This window comes from Pan paniscus, chromosome 1, assembly GCF_029289425.2.
Source record: "Pan paniscus chromosome 1, NHGRI_mPanPan1-v2.0_pri, whole genome shotgun sequence".
Lineage (NCBI taxonomy): Eukaryota > Metazoa > Chordata > Mammalia > Primates > Hominidae > Pan > Pan paniscus.
This window is the reverse complement of record NC_073249.2, coordinates 13,244,853-13,264,494: the sequence shown is the minus strand read 5'-3', so window position 1 is coordinate 13,264,494 and position 19,642 is coordinate 13,244,853. Positions and strand designations below refer to the sequence as shown.

Below are 19,642 nucleotides of genomic sequence, written 5' to 3'. Positions count from 1 at the left end.
GGAATATTCTGAGCAGTGATGAACAATAGAAATGTAATGCAGGCAAAAGTGGAATTTTAATATTTTTAAAGCCACATGAAAAAGTGACAAGACAGGTGAAACTAATTTTTAATAATGTATTTTGACCCAACATAATCAATGTATTCTCATTTCAACATGCAATCAAAATAAAATTTGAGTATAGAATATATGAAATTGAATATTGAATTTAAAATTTGAATATTTAAAATTTGAATACTGAGTATAAAATTTGAATATCTGTGTATTAGATAATATTACTGTATTGATGTTAAAGTTGTTGGTAATTATTATGAACTGAATGTTTGCGTTCTCTCACAACGCATATGTTGTGGGAGTGTAGTGTAGTGTATTGGTATTTGGAGATGAGACCTTTGGGAGGGAAATATATTTAGATGAGTTCATAAGGGGCAGGACTCTTGTGATGGGATTAGTGTCCCCATAAACAGAGGAAGAGATGTCAGAGCTTTCTCTCTGTCTCCACCACGTGAAGACATAGTGAGAAGACAGCTGACTGGGTGCGGTGGCTCTTGCCTGTAATCCCAGCACTTTGGGAGGCTGAGGCAGGTGGATCACTTGAGGTCATGAGTTTGAGACCAGCCTAGCTAACATGGTGAAACGCCATCTGTACTAAATATACAAAAATTAGCCGGGTGTGGTGGCGCACATCTGTAATCCCAGCTACTCAGGAGGCTGAGGCAGGAGGATCGCTTGAACCCAGGAGGTGGAAGCTGCAGTGAGCCAAAATTGCGCCACGGCACTTGAGCCTGGGTTACGGAGCAAGACTCCATCTCAAAAACAAACAAACAAACAAACAAACAAACAAACAAAAAATGTGCTCGCTTTGGCAGCACATATACTAAAATTGGAAGGATACAGAGAAGATTAGCACGGTCCTTGCGCAAGGATGCCACGCAAATTCCTGAAGCGCTCCATATTTTTTAATTGTTCTACTATAAAGACATAAAGACACATGCACACATATGTTTATTGCAGCACTGTTCACAATAGCAAAGACTTGAAACCAACCCAAATGCCCACCGATGATAGATTAAATAAAGACAATGTGACACATATACACCATTGAATACTATGCAGCCATAAAAAAGAATGAGTTCATGGCCTTTGCAGGGACATGGATGAAGCTGGAAACCATCCATTCTCAGCAAACTAACACAAGAACAGAAAACCAAACACCACATGTTCTCACTCATAAGTGACAGCTGAACAATGAGAACACATGGACATAGGGAGGGGAACATCACACACCGGGGCCTGTCGGGGGTGCTAGTGGAGGGATAGCATCAGGAGAAATACCTAATGTAGATGACAGGTTGATGGGTGCAGCAAACCACCATGGCATGTGTATACCTATGTAACAAACCCGCACATTCTGCACATGTACTCCAGAACTTAAAGTATAATAATAGAAGAAGAAGAGGAAGAAGAAGAGGAAGAAGAGGAAGAAGAAGAAGAAGAAGAAGAAGAAGAAGAAGAAGAAGAAGAAGAAGAAGAAGAAGAAGAAGAAGAAGAAGACAACAGCCATTTGCAATCTGTAAGCCAGGAAGGGGGCCCTCACCAGGAACTGAATCAGCTGACACCTTGATCTTATTACACCTTCAACCTCTGGAATTTTGAGAAATAAGTGTGTGCTGTTGAGGTCACCCAGTCTATGGCATTTTGGTATAGCAGCCCAAGCCTACTAATATGGTAATAATAGTACTTTGTTCTATAGGAGAATGCTGTTATTCTCAAGAGACACATGCTGAAGTACTTAGGGTCGACTCATGATATCTGCAACTTACTTTCAAATGCTTAAACAAATTATACATAGATGACAGGTACCTAAATAGAGATAGAGATACAGCAAGCAAAGAAGCAACTATTAATAATTGGTGAATCTAGGAAAAGGATATTCGGGTGTTTACTAGTCCAACTTTTTTCAGCTATGAAATTTTTATTTTATGTTTTATTTATTTATTTATTTTTTGAGACAGCGTCTCACTCTGTTGCCCAGGCTGGAGTGCATGATCTCGGCTCACTGCAACCTCTGCCTCCTGGGTTCAGGCGATTCTCCTGCCTCAGCCTCCTGAGTAGCTGGGACTACAGGCACACACCACCACGCCCAGCTAATTTTTGTATTTTTAGTAGAGACGGGGTTTCACCATGTTGGCCAGGAAGGTCTCGATCTCTTGACCTCGTGATCTGCCTGCCTCGGCCTCCCAAAGTGCTGGGATTACAGGCATGAGCCACCGCGCCTGGCCAAAATTTTCTAAATAAGAAGTTGGAGAGAGTAAATAGAGTAAAATGATCTGAGAGAAAAAGAATCCAAATAATAACATTTATACTATTTTATAGTTTACAGTGTATTTTCACGTATATTAATGTGATCCTTTCAAATATCCACAGAGGTAGACATATCGTGTGTTTTATCCTTATTTTGTAGTCTTCAAAAACATTTCCTCAGTGCCTAACCATGTGCCAGGCATGGTACATACATCATCTCTTTTACTTTCTACAAGAACTCCAGAAGGCAGATATCAGCTCTCCCATCCAGGAGGCTCTGGCGGGATTCCGAGGCTAGCAATCTGCAGAGCTGGCATCTGAATGCAGCTTTGTCCGACTCTGAGGCCTGAGCTCATCCCTCTGTTGGCATCCTGTTTGTGATTCCTGTTTTACAGATGCAGGAATGGAAACTCAGAGAAGTTAATTAACCTGTGCAGTGTCACACAGCTACTCGGGGCAAAGCCAAAATTCAAGCCAGAACTTCAGTCTCCTATTCCAAAGCTCGGACCTCCTTCCAAAGCGCCTGTAATGAGCACTCTGGAAATAGGTTCAGGATCTAAGCTAGTGGCTCATGTGAGAAGAAGTCTCAGCGCACAAGGGCCCTCAGCACAGGAAATTACTCAAGTTATTGGAGTGGAGCCAGGGAAAGGCCCCGAAGCTCAGAGCAGGCCTCACTCGGGAGACAGTTTGTGAAAATAAAAGCAAGACCACATTGACTCATTCATTTGATGCTCTGATTAAGAAGCATGAGTTGCCACACCATGTGATGGAGAGCTATAAACTCCAGCCCTGGAGACATAATCTGGCACAGATTCCCTTGGATGGGCAAACGGTATTCAGGCAGGACTACCATTTCCGGGAGGGGGAGACCGGGGGAAGCAGGTCAGGACTTGAGGCTCATAACCATGCTGCACTGATTTGTTTAAAAGTAAATATTATTTGGTTTTCATTTAATTTTAAACAAAATTTAAATTTTTAAATGAAAATTAAAATGTTCACTTAATTTGAGTTATTAGATTAAAAGATAGTCTGCTTTACTGAAAGTCTTAGGCTGGAAAACAACAAAGTCCTTTGTGAAAATATTTAAATAAGAAGAGAACAGCAATCATAACAGGAATCTAAGGGGACTGTGAGTCTTGCATTGGCACAGCTCAGTGCGGTGGAGACTTCTAAAGAGGGCTCTATGGATAGAGTCCTTCAGGGACCACCACCTGCCCCCATGCCCAACGTTGAGGAGGACACTCCAGCAGGGATCCACCAGGTGGCTGTAAAGCTAAGAAGGTGACCTCCTGGGTGTCCATCTTGAAACACAGAGCACCGTTCGAACTGCCAGAGCGAGCAGACCAGCTGGCGCACAGATCACAGAGCCCTGCAGTGATCAGCTGCCATCTGGATCTGCCCGGGTGCAAGCAAACTGCACAGCCCTGGAAGCTTCCTCAGGGCTCCAAGAGAGCATCTGCGTGTTGGGAAGCCTCGGATGTGCTGCAAGACCTTTGTTCTGACTGTGGCAAAGCCTATGTATGCTAGGTGTCACATTGAATTCTTTTCTATTAATAATAACTTATCTGAGATTCTGCGCGACTGTCACTCTAGAATCTGCATTTAGGAATGATCAGCATCAGTGCTGAGTGCCTCGGAGTGGGACATAGATTTAGGCAGAGATGAGGGAAGCAGCCATCAGTGAAGGACGATGCTGTGATTGGTGGCTGGAACCCACAAGTAGACACCAAACTGCTAACAGGGTGGTCCTGGAGGTAGATGTCTAGGCAAGCAGCCAAGATCAGTCATTTAGAGTCCATGCAGGTCTGACTTGAGACAGTGAATTTTGTAGAACTCCATACTCATTCTGAAGTGATTTTGTTATAGGCAGTCAGCTCTACCAGAGGCCTTTGTCCAGACTATCTGAAAGGCCCCCAACAAACCTCAACAGCAGAGGACTTGTGCTGAAACCCTTCCGAATGCATTCTCTAGACTGGCCAACTAATGTGTCTTCTTTGCTGTCCAGCTCCAATCTCCATCAGATTGTCTTTTTTTAAAAAAAATCCAAGCCTTTGCCCTGCCAAGCACCAGGAAAAGCATGATTTGCACATTTGAGAGCTAACGAAAACAGTCCATCCAAGTGTCCTAGTGAATCTGCACCCCAGATGGGCTCACGTTTCCCTGTGCACCCCACATGCCCACTGAGCCCTGAAGTGGTTGCCCAGACCCCTTACCCAGACCCCGGGCTGAAAGAACCTTGTGTGGTTTAATCTCAGAGCAGAGTCCTCTGAGCTGGAGATGTTTGATTGAGAGACTGCCGGAGGGGCCTCCCCCAGTTGACCCAAAGATATAATGCTGGTGCCACATCTTGTGACTTGCGGTATCGAAGACTGCTGCTGGCGAAAAGGAAACCACAGAGCTTCCACCCCTCACAGGAGGTCAGTGGTCACTGTAATCAGAGGAGTGCTCTGTTCCATTTCAGTGACTCAATGGTCACATTATCCTTTAAAAATAAAAAAATTCACATGCCAGGCCTAATAATATTGCCTCTGTTCTCTTTCTCATTTTTCCTCTCTTCCCTCCACCAGACTCTCCCTTACCCTTTTCTCTCTCTCTTTTTATTGATGCGCAATTGATATAACATACCGTGAACTATTATAAAGTGCACAATTCAGTGGTATTTAGTGCACTCGCAATGTCGTGCAATCACCACCTCTCCAGTTTCAAAATCTTTTCATCTCCCAGAATAACATCTGGTACCCATTAAGCAGTCACTCCCATTTCCCCCTCCCCCAGTCCCTGACAATCACAAATCTGCTTTCTACCTCTGTAGATTTGCCTGTTCTGGATATTTCATATAAAAGGAATCACGGAACATGTGTTCTTTTCGTGTCGGGCTTCTTTCACCTAGCACATTTTCCAGGTTCATCCAAGTCATAGCATGTATAATACTTCATCCCTTTTTGTGGCTACATGATATTCCATGGTGTGCATAAACCACAACTTGCTTATCCATTCCTCTGTCAATGGTTGCTTCTTCCTTTTGGCCATTGTGAATAATGCTGCTATAAACATGAGTGTACAAGTTTCTGTGTAGATATGCGCTTTCATTTCTCTTGAGTAATAGAACTAGGAGTGGAAATGCTGGGCCACACCTCTGTATGTTTAACATTTTGAGGAATTGCCAGACTGTTTTCCCTACTAGCTGCACCACTTTACATTTCCACCAGCAATGTATTAGGGTCTCTCTCTCTCTCTTTATTTCTCTCTCTCCTTTCTCTAACAAAACTAAATCAACAAAACAATTTGTTCATCCTAGACTGCTGAGTGTGCCAAGGGCATTTAAATGACCAGTCATTGTTTCACAGCAGTGATTCACAGAGTGGCCATGTTAAAAGGTAAGCCTAAGCCAAACAGGCCCCCAGCTGGTCTGCAGACTTACCCTGGAGGCCAGGAACAAGACCGTCCCTCCCTGCTGTAGACAGAAAAGACTGCACTGAGGGTGTTCTGCTCTGAGCTGGTTCCCCTGGTCTGCTGCTCTTCTCCGCACATGCTGTCAACCGCAGTGGGCAGGTCAGCTTGGCTGGACACCCACTGAGTAAAGAGGCCCCCAACCCTCCAGACGATGGGAAAATACATAGCAAAAGATGTCAGAGGTAGTTCAAGGAGCTTATTATAATGCAGAGAATTCCAAATCCACAAGCAAAGAGGTGGCATTTTATGGCTCGAAAGGACCTGGAAAGCTCAAGACTCAAAATCAGGCACAGGGTTAAAGGTGAGGAAATGGAGGCCCCTCCCAGGTCCAGTGACTGGAACTGGCTGATGAGCAGCAGAGGCGGCGGGGTGAGAAATCCCGTCCTACTGTGATCAGGGCAGCCCTGTTCCAGGCTTGTCCAGTAAGACTCACGCCAGGAGCTTGCTCAAATGCAGATCCCTCAGGCCCTACCCAGACCAAAGGAGCCTGAATCCCTGGGGAGGGGGATCTGTGCTTTTAATGTGTCTGTGATAAGTTTAGGAAACATGCTGAACTAAAGATAAGGCCTATTTAACAGCAACAACGGTGCCTAATTCTTGATTTGAGTGCTGATATACCCTTCATGTGAGTGAAAATTTGAAGTCAGCATTTGGGAATAATCATGTCTGTTTGGTATGTGGTTTCTGTTAGAATCTGCCTGAGGCTCTGATGATCCGGACAATCACAGTGTATGGTACACACACACACACGCACACACACACACACACACACACTCACAGGGCGGGAGTGGGTGTTAGTGGATGGAGAGTTGCCCCACCTCTTTTAACCTTGATTGTGGTAACTAACCTCACTGTTCTCTACCTTGCTTTAAAAAAACATTTTTGTGCCTTATCTAATCTTCTAACAGTTATTAAGAAAGAAGCCTGCACAGTGGGTATTTTTAAATCCCTATTTCACGGATGAATAAACCGATTCTATGAGGTTCAGTGACTTGCTCCAATTCATAAAACAAGATACTTGCTCTTATGAGTTTAATTGTATCCCCCAAAAGATATATTGAGGTTCCCCAGTACCTCAGAAAGTGTCCTTATTGAAAGACAGGGTCTTTACAGAGGTAATCAAGTTAAAACGTAGTCATTAGGGTGGCCCCTCTCCAATATGTTTGGTGTCCTTATAAAAAGAGGAAATTTGGATACAGACACGTACACAGGGAGAATTCCACGTGAAGATGAAGGCAGAAATCAGAGTGATGCTCTCCAGGCCATCAAGGAATGCCAAGGATGACCAGCGAAACACCAGAGGCCAGGAGAGGGGCGTAGAACAAATCCCTCACTCCCTCAGAAGGAGCCCACCCTGCCCACATCTTGATCTCGTACTTCTGGCCTCCAGAACTGTGAGACATACGTTCTGTAATTTAAGCCACCCAGTTGGTGGTTCTCTGTGAAGGCAGCTCTAGCAAACTCATAGACTGGCCAAACTAAGAGCCACAGCCAGATCTCTCCCACATCCATCGGAGACCAGTACACATTCCACAGCACCCCAACCATCTCAGGGAGCCCCAAGAGTAGCAGGAGATGGACACGTGAACAAATGCCCACCCAGTAGTTCCATGACGGGTCTGTGCAGAATAAACAGAGTAGACAGGGTAAGGGGGCCGGGGGATTTTAGAGGCAGGTTCCAGCAGATGCTGTCTGGATGTGCCCTTGTGCCCAAGCCGCTTCCAGGGTTATGGTTTAGGATGTGGCACACAAGGAGGACCCTAGATCTGACTTCATACACTGCAGGAGCAGTCCCATGGACGGTGGGGAGAGTGGCCTCAGGGAGGCAGACTTGCAGAGTCCTGGCTGCGTTCTCTCTCAGACAGGTCGCATGGTCTCCCGGGGCCTCGGTTATTTCAACTATGAAATTGAGATAATAATACTTACCTACCTAATGCAGGGTTATGCACCTGATGCCCATGTAAGGTGCATTTATTAGCTTTATGTCTGGGTGGAGGTGGTTTGCTCTTAGACTTTCCAAATTAGGTTCAGTCTGCAGAGCTTTGGAAATATGAGGATTTCAGGGCCCGTCTCGCAGAGACTCAGATTCCGCAGGTCTGAGTTGCTACCATAGGAAATACATTGAAAAACACTCCCCACCTGAGCCTACTGGGCTGCTGGGTTTGGCAACCACTAGGTTAATGCACACTGCTGTGGAAAACAAGAATGGCCAAGGGCTTGGGTTCAAATATGAGACAAGGCAGTTTGGAGATGCTGTCACTGAACTCATATAGTACTGGGCTGAAAGTGACATCAGAGCACAGATGTCAGGTATGTGTTGATGTACAAGGCTAGTTCCTATAATGAAATTAACACTCTCAGTAAGAGTGAAATGATCCTCGTTCACACACATGCATGTATCTGCACACACACACAAATTCACATACACACATTCACCCATGCACATAAACACACATACATGAACACACATATACACGCACACGCACACGCACACTCACACACACTCAAAGGTGTCCCTTTAAAGGGTTGTGCTACCAATGAGTCTAAGAATTGGTATGAGCAGGTCTAGGAAGATCACAGGAGATAACCCATGAGACAAGGGCGGTGCTGGAGGTGGCTGCAGTTCTGTCTCGGGGGGACTTTAACTGAGATGGCCCAGGCACAGCAATAGTCAGAATAAACAACACTGTGCAGGAGCCCAGAAAAATTCAGAGCATGGGGCACAGGGGATGCTGACGGCAGGAGAGGCACGAAAGCAGAACCCCGCAACAGAAGATGCTTAGGAAGACTTGTCACCATGAAATGACATAACAGGCCTGGTGGCTATCTGGGAGGGGTCATACCAGAAGAGGATGGGATGAAGAGCCATGAGCAGACCTGTCTGAATGGAAGTCAGGGGTGGACTGAGAATGCGTGGACAGGGCGCCTGGGTGTGGGGATATCTGATGGAGGTAGTTGATCTGGGAGTGTGAGGCTGAGCTAGTTGTGTAGAGATGTGTGAAGGATGACTGGAAGAATCATTTGGATATTTTAACTGGAGAGGGAGGTGGTTTAATATCTATAACAAACATGCTTAATTTCAGTATGTTTATTTTTTTGCGTCTGTTTACTTGCTGACTCAGTAACTAGCACTCTGCCACATTTACCAGGTAATGTGTAGGAACTATAGGGAAGCAGATGTTTGGCTCGGTGTGCTTTTAACAAAAGCCCAAAATAACTCTCTGTATATAGAATCAGCTGACTAATCTCCTGGGGCTGAGGCCCGTCTCTGTTAAGAGTCTGGAGATCAGAGCTGAGTTGGGCTTTGAATTCATTCTAAGTGGTGACAAGTGGGAAAAACCAAGACTAGAGCCTGCAACCACTGAGGCGTTTGACATTTAAGGGTCAAATTAGAGAAGCCAGGTTCAGAGTTCAAATCTCAAGGGTCAAGGCAGGTTAAGTCAAATGAGGCTGGAAGCAGGTGGAAAAGCCCAGGGTTGGAAGTCAGCACCTGGAGCAGAGCAGGAAGCGAGGGCAGGGTGGGGTCTGGAGGTAGGTAATGACCAAATGTTTGTACAAACATCCTGTGTGTGGTTGATGGGTGAAGGTAGCTTTAAATGTGCTGGCAGCACAAGCTACATAATTTATGGGGCGCAGTGCAAAATGAAAATGCAGGGCCCCCTTGCTCAAGAATTATTAAGAATTTCAAGACAGCAACAGCGGACCATTAAACCAAGTGTGGGAGCCTTCTGGGTGCAAGTCCTGTGCACCTGTACAGGTCGCTTGACCAGGAGGCCAGCCCTGTGCGCTGGCCAGTGGGGAAGAAAGGCGGTGAGCTCCTGCTGTATGTATTGAAGCAGAAGCTGCTGGCCACTGGGTAAAACAGCCCCGGGAATGCCCACTACGGCCAGTCCAGTGCTAAAATTCTTTCATTTTACCAGCTAAAAACACCCTGGGATTTTGTAGATGGCATCACATGGTCCAGACCAAACCGACCGAAAAGACAGAGCAAAGGACCCTCCAGGCCCATGTCTAACAACCCAATTACAGAGACCGCCCTGGACCCCCGCATCAAATTCTGCAGCCAGCCCTAGTCAAAGACTATCGTTCTGCTGCAATTTAAACAGGACAGCAAGTACAGTAGCAACAAATGGCACAAACGGTCCAGGGCAGGTGGGGAACAGGAGTATGGCTCACCGCACTCATTACTTTTCTAAGGTTTCCAATACGTTCTTGGCACCAAAGCTCACAGGCCACTTGTCTTTCTGGAAGGGTCTATTTCCCTTCTGTGACACACAACAATGTGGACATGTGAAAACACGAAGAGTGACAACCCGGGAATTGGATTCAGGCTTTGATATTGCAACACTTCTGCCTGGGAACAGATCGGGGGGGGAGATACATTATTCAATTACACTCAAGAATCTAAACAAACAATTTGCTATCCCTTTTCTTTCTGGAGAGATAAAAAAAGACGATCCAAAATGTTGAGGTTAGCAGCCCACAGGTATAGCTTAGAGGTCATACATCAGTCTTTCAGCTACCTGCATATATACATATATATATATATATATATATATATATATATATACACACACACACACACACACACACATATGTGTATGCCTCTGTATGTATCAATATATACATATATACACATATATGTATATGTACATGTATAAAACACTGGCGAGAGTTGCCATGGCTATGAAGACAACTTCAGTCAGTAAATATTTGTTTTGGAGAAATGTATTGTATTAAAGACATGCTGCGATGATTTCTGAGAAGAATATAACTTACATGAGGAAATTGATCCCCACGTGTCTGCCCCATGACCAAGGGTCTAAGTCACCTAAATCAGCTCACTCCTCTCCCCCAGATTTGCCAGTCACCAAATGCATAAAGCATATTTCTCCCTCATTCACACAGGGAGAGGGGCTGGGACGCTAGGTGGAAGGCCACCAATCAAACATGCTAAGAGTGTGACCGTCTAGCACCTCCCTGACGACTTTAAATTGGTAGTTGAAAGCCTCCATTGGTGAAAACTCACCTAAAAGGAGGTTTTTCCATCAAGCCGCCTTGAAGCCCTGCATTGACGGAGCTACAACCCACAATTTTATATATAATCTAGTGGGATTTTGACTTCAAAGTAAGGATCAGGGTGTCTTTAAAGTTTTCTGGGCTGGGCGAGGTAGCTCATGCCTGTAATCCCAGCAGCACTTTGGGAGGTTGAGGTGGGCGGATCACCTGAGGTCAAGAGTTTGAGACCAGCCTGGCCAACATGGCGAAACCCTGTCTCTACTAAAAATACAAAAAAAAGTTAGCCGGTCCCGGTGGCGCACGCCTGTAATCCCAGCTACTCGAGAGGCTGAGGCAGAAGAATCACTTGAACCCAGGAGGCAGAAGCTGCAGTGAGCCGAGATCATGCCACTGTACTCCAGCCAGGGTGACAGAGTGAGACCTTGTCTCCAAAAAAAAAAACTCTGTTTTCTGCATGAGTCTGTCTGACAGTGCCCAGGTTAGATAAATCAGATATTGAGACAAGAGACAAACAACCGTAGAGTGTGAAAGGGCTTTGTCAGTTTCTTGCTTTGTATTAAGCAAATGGTTATTTTATATATTGAAATGTTAATGGTTTTTATAGATGCAGCATTAGTAATATTTCAGGACATTTAATATTTTATTTTTTAAAAATATTTTTATTTCAATAGTTTTGGGGTACAAGTGGTTTTGGATTACCTGGCTGAATTGTATAGTGGTGAAGTCTGAGATCTTAGTACACCTGTCTCCCGAGTAGTGTGCATTGTACCCAATATGCAGTTTTTAATCTTGCATTTCCCTCCCATCCTCCCCTTTCTGAGTCTCCAAAGTCCATTATACCGCTCTGTCTGCCTTTGCATACCCATAGCTTAGCTCTCACATATAAGTGAGAACATATGGTGTTTGGTTTTCTATTCCTGAGTTACTTCACTTAGAATAATGGCCTCCAGTTACATCCAAGTTCTTGAAAAAGACATTATTTTATTACTTTTTATGGCTGAGTAGTATTCCATGATGTATATATACCATATTTTCTTTATCCACACATTGGTCAATGGGCACTTAGGTTGGTTCCATATATTTGCAATTGTGAATTGTGCTGCAATAAACATATGTGTGCAGGTGTCTTTTTCATATAATGACTTATTTTCCTTTAGGTACATACCCAGTAGTGGGATTGCTGGATAGAATGGTAGATCTACTTTTAGTTCTTTAAGAAATCTCAGGCTGGGCGCGGTGGCTCATGCCTTTAATCCCAGCACTTTTGGAGGCCAAGGTGGGAGGATCACCTCAGGTTGGGAGTTCAAGACCAGCCTGACCAACATGGAGAAACCCCGTGTCTACTAAAAATACAAAATTAGCTGGGTGTATGGGTGTAGTGGTGGGCGCCTGTAATCCCAGCTACTCAGGAGGCTGAGGCAGGAGAATCGCTTGAGCCCGGGAGGCGGAGGTTGTTGTGAGCCAAGATCGTGCCATTGCACTCCAGCCTGGGCAACAAGAGCGAAACTCTGTCTCAAAAAAAAAAAAAAAAAAAAAAAAGGAAAAAGAAAAAAAGAAAAAAGGAAGAAAAAAAAAAGAAATCTCCATACTGCTTTCCATATAGGTAGTACTAATTTACATTCCTACCCGCAGTGTATAAGCGTTCCCTTTTCACCACATCCATGCCAACATCTATTGTTTTTTGACTTTTTAATGATAGCCATTCTTGCAGGAGTAAGGCGGTATGTCATTGTGGTTTTAATTTGCATTTCCCTGATGATTAGCAGAGTATTTTTTCATATGTTTGTTGTACATTTGCATATCTTCTTTTGAGAAATGTCTATTCATATAATTTGCCCACTTTTTGATGGGATTATTTGTTTTTTTCTTGCTGATTTGCTTGAGTTCCTTGTAGATTCTGGATATTAGTTTTTTGTTGGATGCATAGTTTGCAAATATTTTCTTCCGTTTTCCATTCTGTGGGCTGTCTGTTTACTCTGATGATTATTTATTTTGCTGTACAGAAGCTTTTTAATTTAATTAGGTGCCATTTATTTATTTTTGTTTTTGTTGCATTTGCCTTTGGAGTCTTAGTCATAAATTCTTTGCCTAAGCCAATTCTCAGAAGAATTTTTCCTAGGTTATCTTCTAGAATTTTTATGGTTTCAGGTCTTAGAATTAAGTCTTTGATCCATCTTGAGTTGATTTTTATATAAGGTGAGAGGAATCCAGTTTCATTCTTCTATAGATGGCTATCCAGTTTTCCCAGCACCATTTATTAAACAGGATGTCCTTTCCCCAATTTGTGTTGTTTGCTTTGTCAAAGATCAGTTGGCTGTAAGTATTTGGCTTTATTTCTGGGTTCTCTATGGTCTGTGTGTTGACTTTTATACCAGTACTATGCTGTTTTTGTAACTATGGCCTTGTAGTATAATTTAAAGTCCAGTAATCTTATGTCTCCAGATTTGTTCTTTTTGCTTAGCGTTGCTTTGGGTATTCAGGCTCTTTTTTGGTTCCATATGAATTTTAGGATTGTTTTTTCTAATTCTATGAGAAAGAATGTTGGTATTTTGATAGGAATTACACCGAATCTATAGATTGCTTTGGGCAATATGGTCATTGTTATGACATTGAATCTTCTGATCCATGAGCATGGGATGTGTTTCCATTTGTTCATGTCATCTATGATTTCTTTCAGCAGTGTTGTGTAGTTCTCCTTGTAGAGATCTTTCACCTCCTTGATTAAGTATATTCCTAGGGTTTTTTTTTCTTTTTTACAGCTGTTGCAAACAGAATTAAGTTCTTGATTTGATTCTTAGCTTGGTGATTGTTGTGTATAGCAGTGCTGCTGATTTGTGTACATTGATTTTTGTAACCTGAGACTTTACTGAATTGGTTTATCAAATCTAGGAGTCTTTTGGAGGAGTCTTTAAGGTTCTCTAGATATATGATCATATAATAAGTGAACAGTGATAGTTTGACTTCCTCTTTTCCAATTTGGATGTCCTTTATTTCCTTCTCTTGCCTGGTTGCTCTGGCTAAGGCTTCCAGTGCCACGTTGAATAGAAGTGGTGAAAGTGGGCATCCTTATCTTGTTCCAGTTCTCAAGGGAAATGCTTTCAACTTTTCCCCATTCAGTATGCTGTTGGCTGTGGGTTTGTCATATGTGGCTTTTATTATTTTGAGGTAAGTCCCTTCTGTGCCTAGTTTGATGAGGATTTTTATCATAAAGGGATGCTTAATTTTATCAAATGCATCTATTGAGATAATCATATGGTTTTTGTTTTCAATTCTGTTTATGTGGTGTATCACATTTTTTGACTTGCCTATGTTAAACCATTCCTGCATCCATGGGATGAAACCCACTAGATCATGGTGGATTATCTTTTTGATGTGCTGTTGGATTTGGTTAGCCAGTATATCATTGAAGATTTTTGCATCTATATTTATCAGTGATATTGGTCTGTAGTTTTCTTTTTTTTCTTATGTCCTTTCCTGGTTTTGGTATCAGAGTGATATTGGCTTCATAAAATGAGTTAGGAAGGATTCCTTAAAAAGAGAATAAAAAGCTCAAAGTTGCTAAAGTCCATTATCACATAAGTCAGTACCATAGTTCACAGACATACACATGTCACAGCCAAAATCATGTCTACTCAAGGAGAAGTTGTCACTGGGAATACAACATGATTAGCCTATACAGCTAGTGTTACATTTGACATCGAATGAGAATAAAAAATTAACAATGAATGCATTTTTAAGAGAAATCCTCTACACTGAAAGAGAGGATCTGAAGGGGTTAGCAAACTGTGGCCCATTGGCCAAATTTAGTTCCACACCTGTTTTAGTGTGGCCTTTAAGCTGAGAATGGTTATGTTTTCAATTGTTTGAAAAAAATCAAGGGAAGCATACTATGTCATGACACACAAAACTGAAATGAAATTGAAATTTCAGTGCCACTACATACACTTTTGCTGGAACACAGCCATGCCTGTTCATTTAGGGATCGTCTACAGCTGCTTTAGAGCTAGAATGCCAGAGATGAGTAATAGCGGCAGAGACCGTACAGCCTGCAAAGCCAAATATATTTAATATGTGGCCCTGTAAGGAGAATTTTGCTGACCTCTGCTCTGGAGGATGGATAGTACTTCCAGATGAAGCTGGACTATCCTAGGGACTTGGGGTCCAGGCTAGGACTTCTTGATAAAGCCACCCTACAGAGAGAGGTTCATCAAAGAGAGAGTATAGTCCTGCACCCCAGACGAGCCTGCTCCACTGAACAGCAAGGCCAGGAGGCAAACTGCCAGGAGAAGCCAGAGAGAATGAGGGTCTGACAGCACCTGGGACCATAGCTTCTATGAGTGACAACACCTTTCATTTGCTCTAACCCTCACCCACATTATCCACTTCTGTAGATACTCCTGATAAGTCAATGTTCCAGGTATATCCAAGTCACAAGAGTGGAAGGATGGAAGCATTACTGAGTTAGACCTAGTATGTGCTGGATGTTTAAATGTTAATCTTCCTCACGACTTTCCTATCAGGTAGGCATTATCATCTCCATCTTTCAAGTGATATTAGCTTGCTTTTTTTTTTTTTTTTTTTTTTTTTTGAGACGGAGTCTTGCTCTGTCACCCAGGCTGGAGCACAATGGCGTAATCTCGGCTCACTGCAACCTCCACCTCCCAGGTTCAAGCCATTCTCCTGTCTCAGCCTCCCGAGTAGCTTGGACTACAGGAGCACGCACGCCGCCATGCCCAGCTAATTTTTTAATTTTTATTAGAGATGGGATTTCACCATGTTGGCCAGGATGGTCTCGATCTCTTGACCTCGTGATCCGCCTGCCTTGGCCTCCCAAAGAGCTGGGATTACAGGCGTGAGCCACTATGCCCCATCAGCTTGCATTTTTTTTTTTTCTGAGTGATTACCATAGTCCCTGGCATTATTCTGTGAGCTTTACATAAATGGAGTCATTTAATCCTCGCAACGATTCTACAGAGGTCATCAGGGCGACATGGGCTAAGTAATTTGCCCAAGGTTGCTAAAAAAAGAACATACAGACACACACACACACACACACACACATATATATAGTTGTTGTTGTTGTTTTTTGTTTTGTTTTGTTTTGTTTTGTTTTTGTGGGGGGTGTAAACCAATTTCCTTCAAGGCCTGCTATCTGTCATGTGATGTTATACCAGCGTCAGGTTGGAATTTGGTATCTTATTGTTACAAAGAGTCTGTTTTATCAGTCTTAAGAGCGTTAATGGCATGTTAATGCTGGTCAGCTGTGCTTAAACTCCAAAGGGAGGAGGGTAAATGGGGCACATCCAACCCTCCCTTCCCACCATGGCCTGAGCTAGTTTTTCAGGTTTGCTTGGATCCCCTTGACCAAGAGGAGGGTCCATTCAGTTATTTGTTGGGGCAGGTGGGGAGGTGTTTGAATTTTTTTTTTTTTTTTTTTTAGTTTATAAGAGGAATAGTCACTCGGTTACTATTTTTTGCAAGACAATGACTAAAAAGACAAACTTCCTCTGATAAATGCAGTTTATCAAGAGAGAGAAATAAACACACACAGAGAATGAACTTCTTTGGCTCCAAACTGGATAAAACATTGGGAGGAATTTTTAAGATTAATATTCTATGTGTAAATACATGTTCATAATAATGTTTGATTCAGGTGGCAAACATAAGTGCTCATTCTAAAGAAAGGCGTCAACGTCTAATTCAGTTTGAAAAGTTTGCCAGGGACGCAAGACTCAGCACCTCGGGCTCATGCAACTTGTATCTGCCTAAAATGAATTACAGCTTGTCAGCAGCTACTTGGAAGAACAAAATGATCTAGAAGACCAGATGCGAAAGAGAGCAGAAGAAATCACTCTTGTTTTGTTAAGCTTCAGGGAGTTTGACTTAGCGGGTGAAGAAAGACTGAACCCCAGGTGGCAAGAGAGAGATGGGTCCCTTCGCTCTTCTCCCTGGACAACTGAACTTTCTCACACTCTCTCTAACTCCCACCTGCAGCCTGCAGTGGAGACTAGAGATGCCCCAACGACCTTGCTTTGAAGACTGAGATGAAGAATGAATCGTTAGAAGCACTTTGCGGGTGTGTGAGTGCTACACCGATGCGAACAGGAACACAGTACTAAGCTGGCAAAACGTGTGTGTAAATAGCATCTGGGAGGAAACTGCAGTTTACAATCCTAAAGGGAAGAAAAAAAAAGAAAGAGATCAGAAGCCAATAAGGGGCTGGTGCAGTGGCTCATGCCTGTAATCCCAGCACTTGGTGGATCGCCTGAGGTCAGGAGTTCAAGACCAGCCTGGCCAACATGGTGAAACCCTGTCTCTACTAAAAATACAAAAATTAGCTGGGCGTGGTGGCGGGTGCCTATAGTCCCAGCTACTCAGGAGGCAGAGGCAGGAGAATGGCTTGAACCCGGGAGGTGGAGGTTGCAGTGAGCTGAGATCGCACCACTGCACTCCAGCCTGGGCGGCAGAGTGAGACTCTTGTCTAAAAACACACGCACACACACACACAGACACACAGACACACACACACACACACACACACACACACACACAACAAGAAACCAATAAGGTGGCATTTAAGAGTGCTTAAGATCTGGTGTTCATTTTAGCTGGCTGCATTGCAAAAAGATGTGAAAGCTTTTATTTTATTTTATGAATACTTATTGAATAGCTACTCTGGGCAGGCCCTACTACCAGTTTCTGGGAGAACAAGATGAATTAGGCATGGTCCCTAATTGCAAGGGGTTCACAATTTAGCATCCTATGCAGATCTCCGTGGGGACAGTCCCAGGGGTTACCCTTATTTGCTTGTGCTTTTGAGGTAGGCATTCGAGGGTAGATACTCGCAGCTGTGTGCGCCGCTCTTCCCAGGGGCCCGTCTTCCCCTCGTTCCCCACCACACCGCGGGTGGGGCAGTTTTGGCTGCTCTGCAATCTCAACCGCAAAGAGTTGCTCCACCCTTTGTCCCGGCAAAACTCTGAATTGTCCTGTAATTATTGCCACACTGCAATCCGGTGCCATCTGATAAGTACAGGTTTCAAAACTGTGCTCAAAATTCCTGCCAAAGCCATCCTGCCAACATCAGGCACAGACATTGGCAAACCTACTCGGCCTGGGCTGAGTTGAGCTACAGGTGCCATGAAAATCTGGAGATGGAAACTCAGCAACCACCTAGAATAAGATCACCTGCAACACACACATGTACACACAATCACACACACACGAGTGAGCACACACCCTTTCTCCCTGGGGTTTTGACTCCGTTCCTTATGTGATTCTATGTCAAATGTGTAGAAAAAAGAAGCTGTCCTGAGCACAGCACATTGAAAAATAAACACCAGCATTTCAATAGCTTTGCAGAGAAGAGATCCACAGAATAGCGTTGGGTTTCCTCTTGTTCTTGCATGGAAACATGATCAGGCGAGGTTTGTACTAGAGCATTCTGTAACCCCTGATCCTGGGGGGATCAGGAAGAGTCAGGTGTGGTGTGTTTAAAAAGTGAAAGCCGGCCAGGCGCGGTGGCTCATGCCTGTAATCCCAGCACTTTGGGAGGCCAAGGAGGGCGGCTCACTTGAGGTCAGGAGTTCGAGACCAGCCTGGTCAACATGGTGAAACCCCATCTCTACTAAAAATTCAAAAATTAGCCAGTGTGATGGTGGGGGCCTGTAATCCCAGCTACTTGGGGGGCTGAGGGAGGAGAATCGCTTGAACTTGGGAGACGGAGGTTGCAGTGAGGTGAGATCGCACCACTGCATTCCAGCCTGGGTGACAGAGCCAGACTCCGTCTCGAAAAAAGAAAAAAAAAAAAGTGAAAGCCACAGGTATCCTTTGGCAGAGGTTGCCAGTAGCCTGCCTGTAGTTTGCTTAGGCATGTTCTGAACATGCAGAATGATGTGCTGGGACTAAGTTGAGTTTGGCAGTCATTTCAGGAAAGCAAAAAAGAGAAGAATGTTAATAACTAAGAATTTCCAAGAATGGGCTCTAGTTCCATCCTTGCAATGGAGGCTTTACATGCGCTGGCCCACAGAATCCTTACAACCACTCTGCGAAGGGCTTACTGTTATGATATTATTAGTCGCATTTCACAGATGGGGAAACAGCTTCAGAGAATAAAGCAACTTGCCCAAAGGTCACATATACAGTAGATAATGGAGCTGAACTGGGAACCAGAGCTGTGTGATCCAGTGAAGGTGGCCACAGGCTGGTAGAGGCTGCCTCATGCCTGCCCACTGCCTCTTGCCACCATGCTTGCCCCTGCTGCCCCCTGGCAGTGGCAGATTTGCAGGCTGTGCTGCCCTGAGACAGCCTCATGGGGCAGAGGGAGAAACTTGGAGGCTCACTGGCAGACCTAGTCCCAAATGCAGGGGGGAAGGAAAAGTAGATTCATTTCCTCATTCTTGGCAGCAAAATCTCCTTCCTTCCCCATTGTTTCTTGGATCTTTCTTTTTACTTTCACTTAAATAATCCTACACTTCAATTCCTGGCCCCCTATCATCCATGCAGACAAAGCTCCTCTTTTGTTTTATTCATTATTTTTTCCCCTGTTCCCCTTTCAAACTTCCATTCTCACTTCCGTTAGGTTTACATGCTAACTTGTTTATATACATGTCCTTAGACATGTGTTTACCTGAACTATGTATAGCAGCATTTTGCATATGTGTTTTTAAGTTTCATAAGTAATATGATGCCATTAATTTTATTCTATGCCCTTCTTTCAATTGACTATGTATTTTTTTTGCCTTTGCCAAAATAAGACTTTATTTTGAAAGTCATTTGAAGGACACTGGGAAAGACAGGAGACCTTAGATTCAATGGATGTAGATTCCAACTTTGGATTCTTGCCTGCCTCACTAATGGTCTCTGTTAG

The 19,642-nt window shown here is 43.8% G+C and overlaps 1 non-coding gene across 1 annotated transcript; it reads left to right on the top strand.

The window, feature by feature from the left end:
* Window positions 1-853: 853 nt before the first annotated feature.
* LOC112438275 (U6 spliceosomal RNA) lies at window positions 854-960 on the top strand. The gene has a single exon (XR_003026730.1). It is a non-coding gene; the product is annotated as a U6 spliceosomal RNA (small nuclear RNA).
* Window positions 961-19,642: the final 18,682 nt, after the last annotated feature.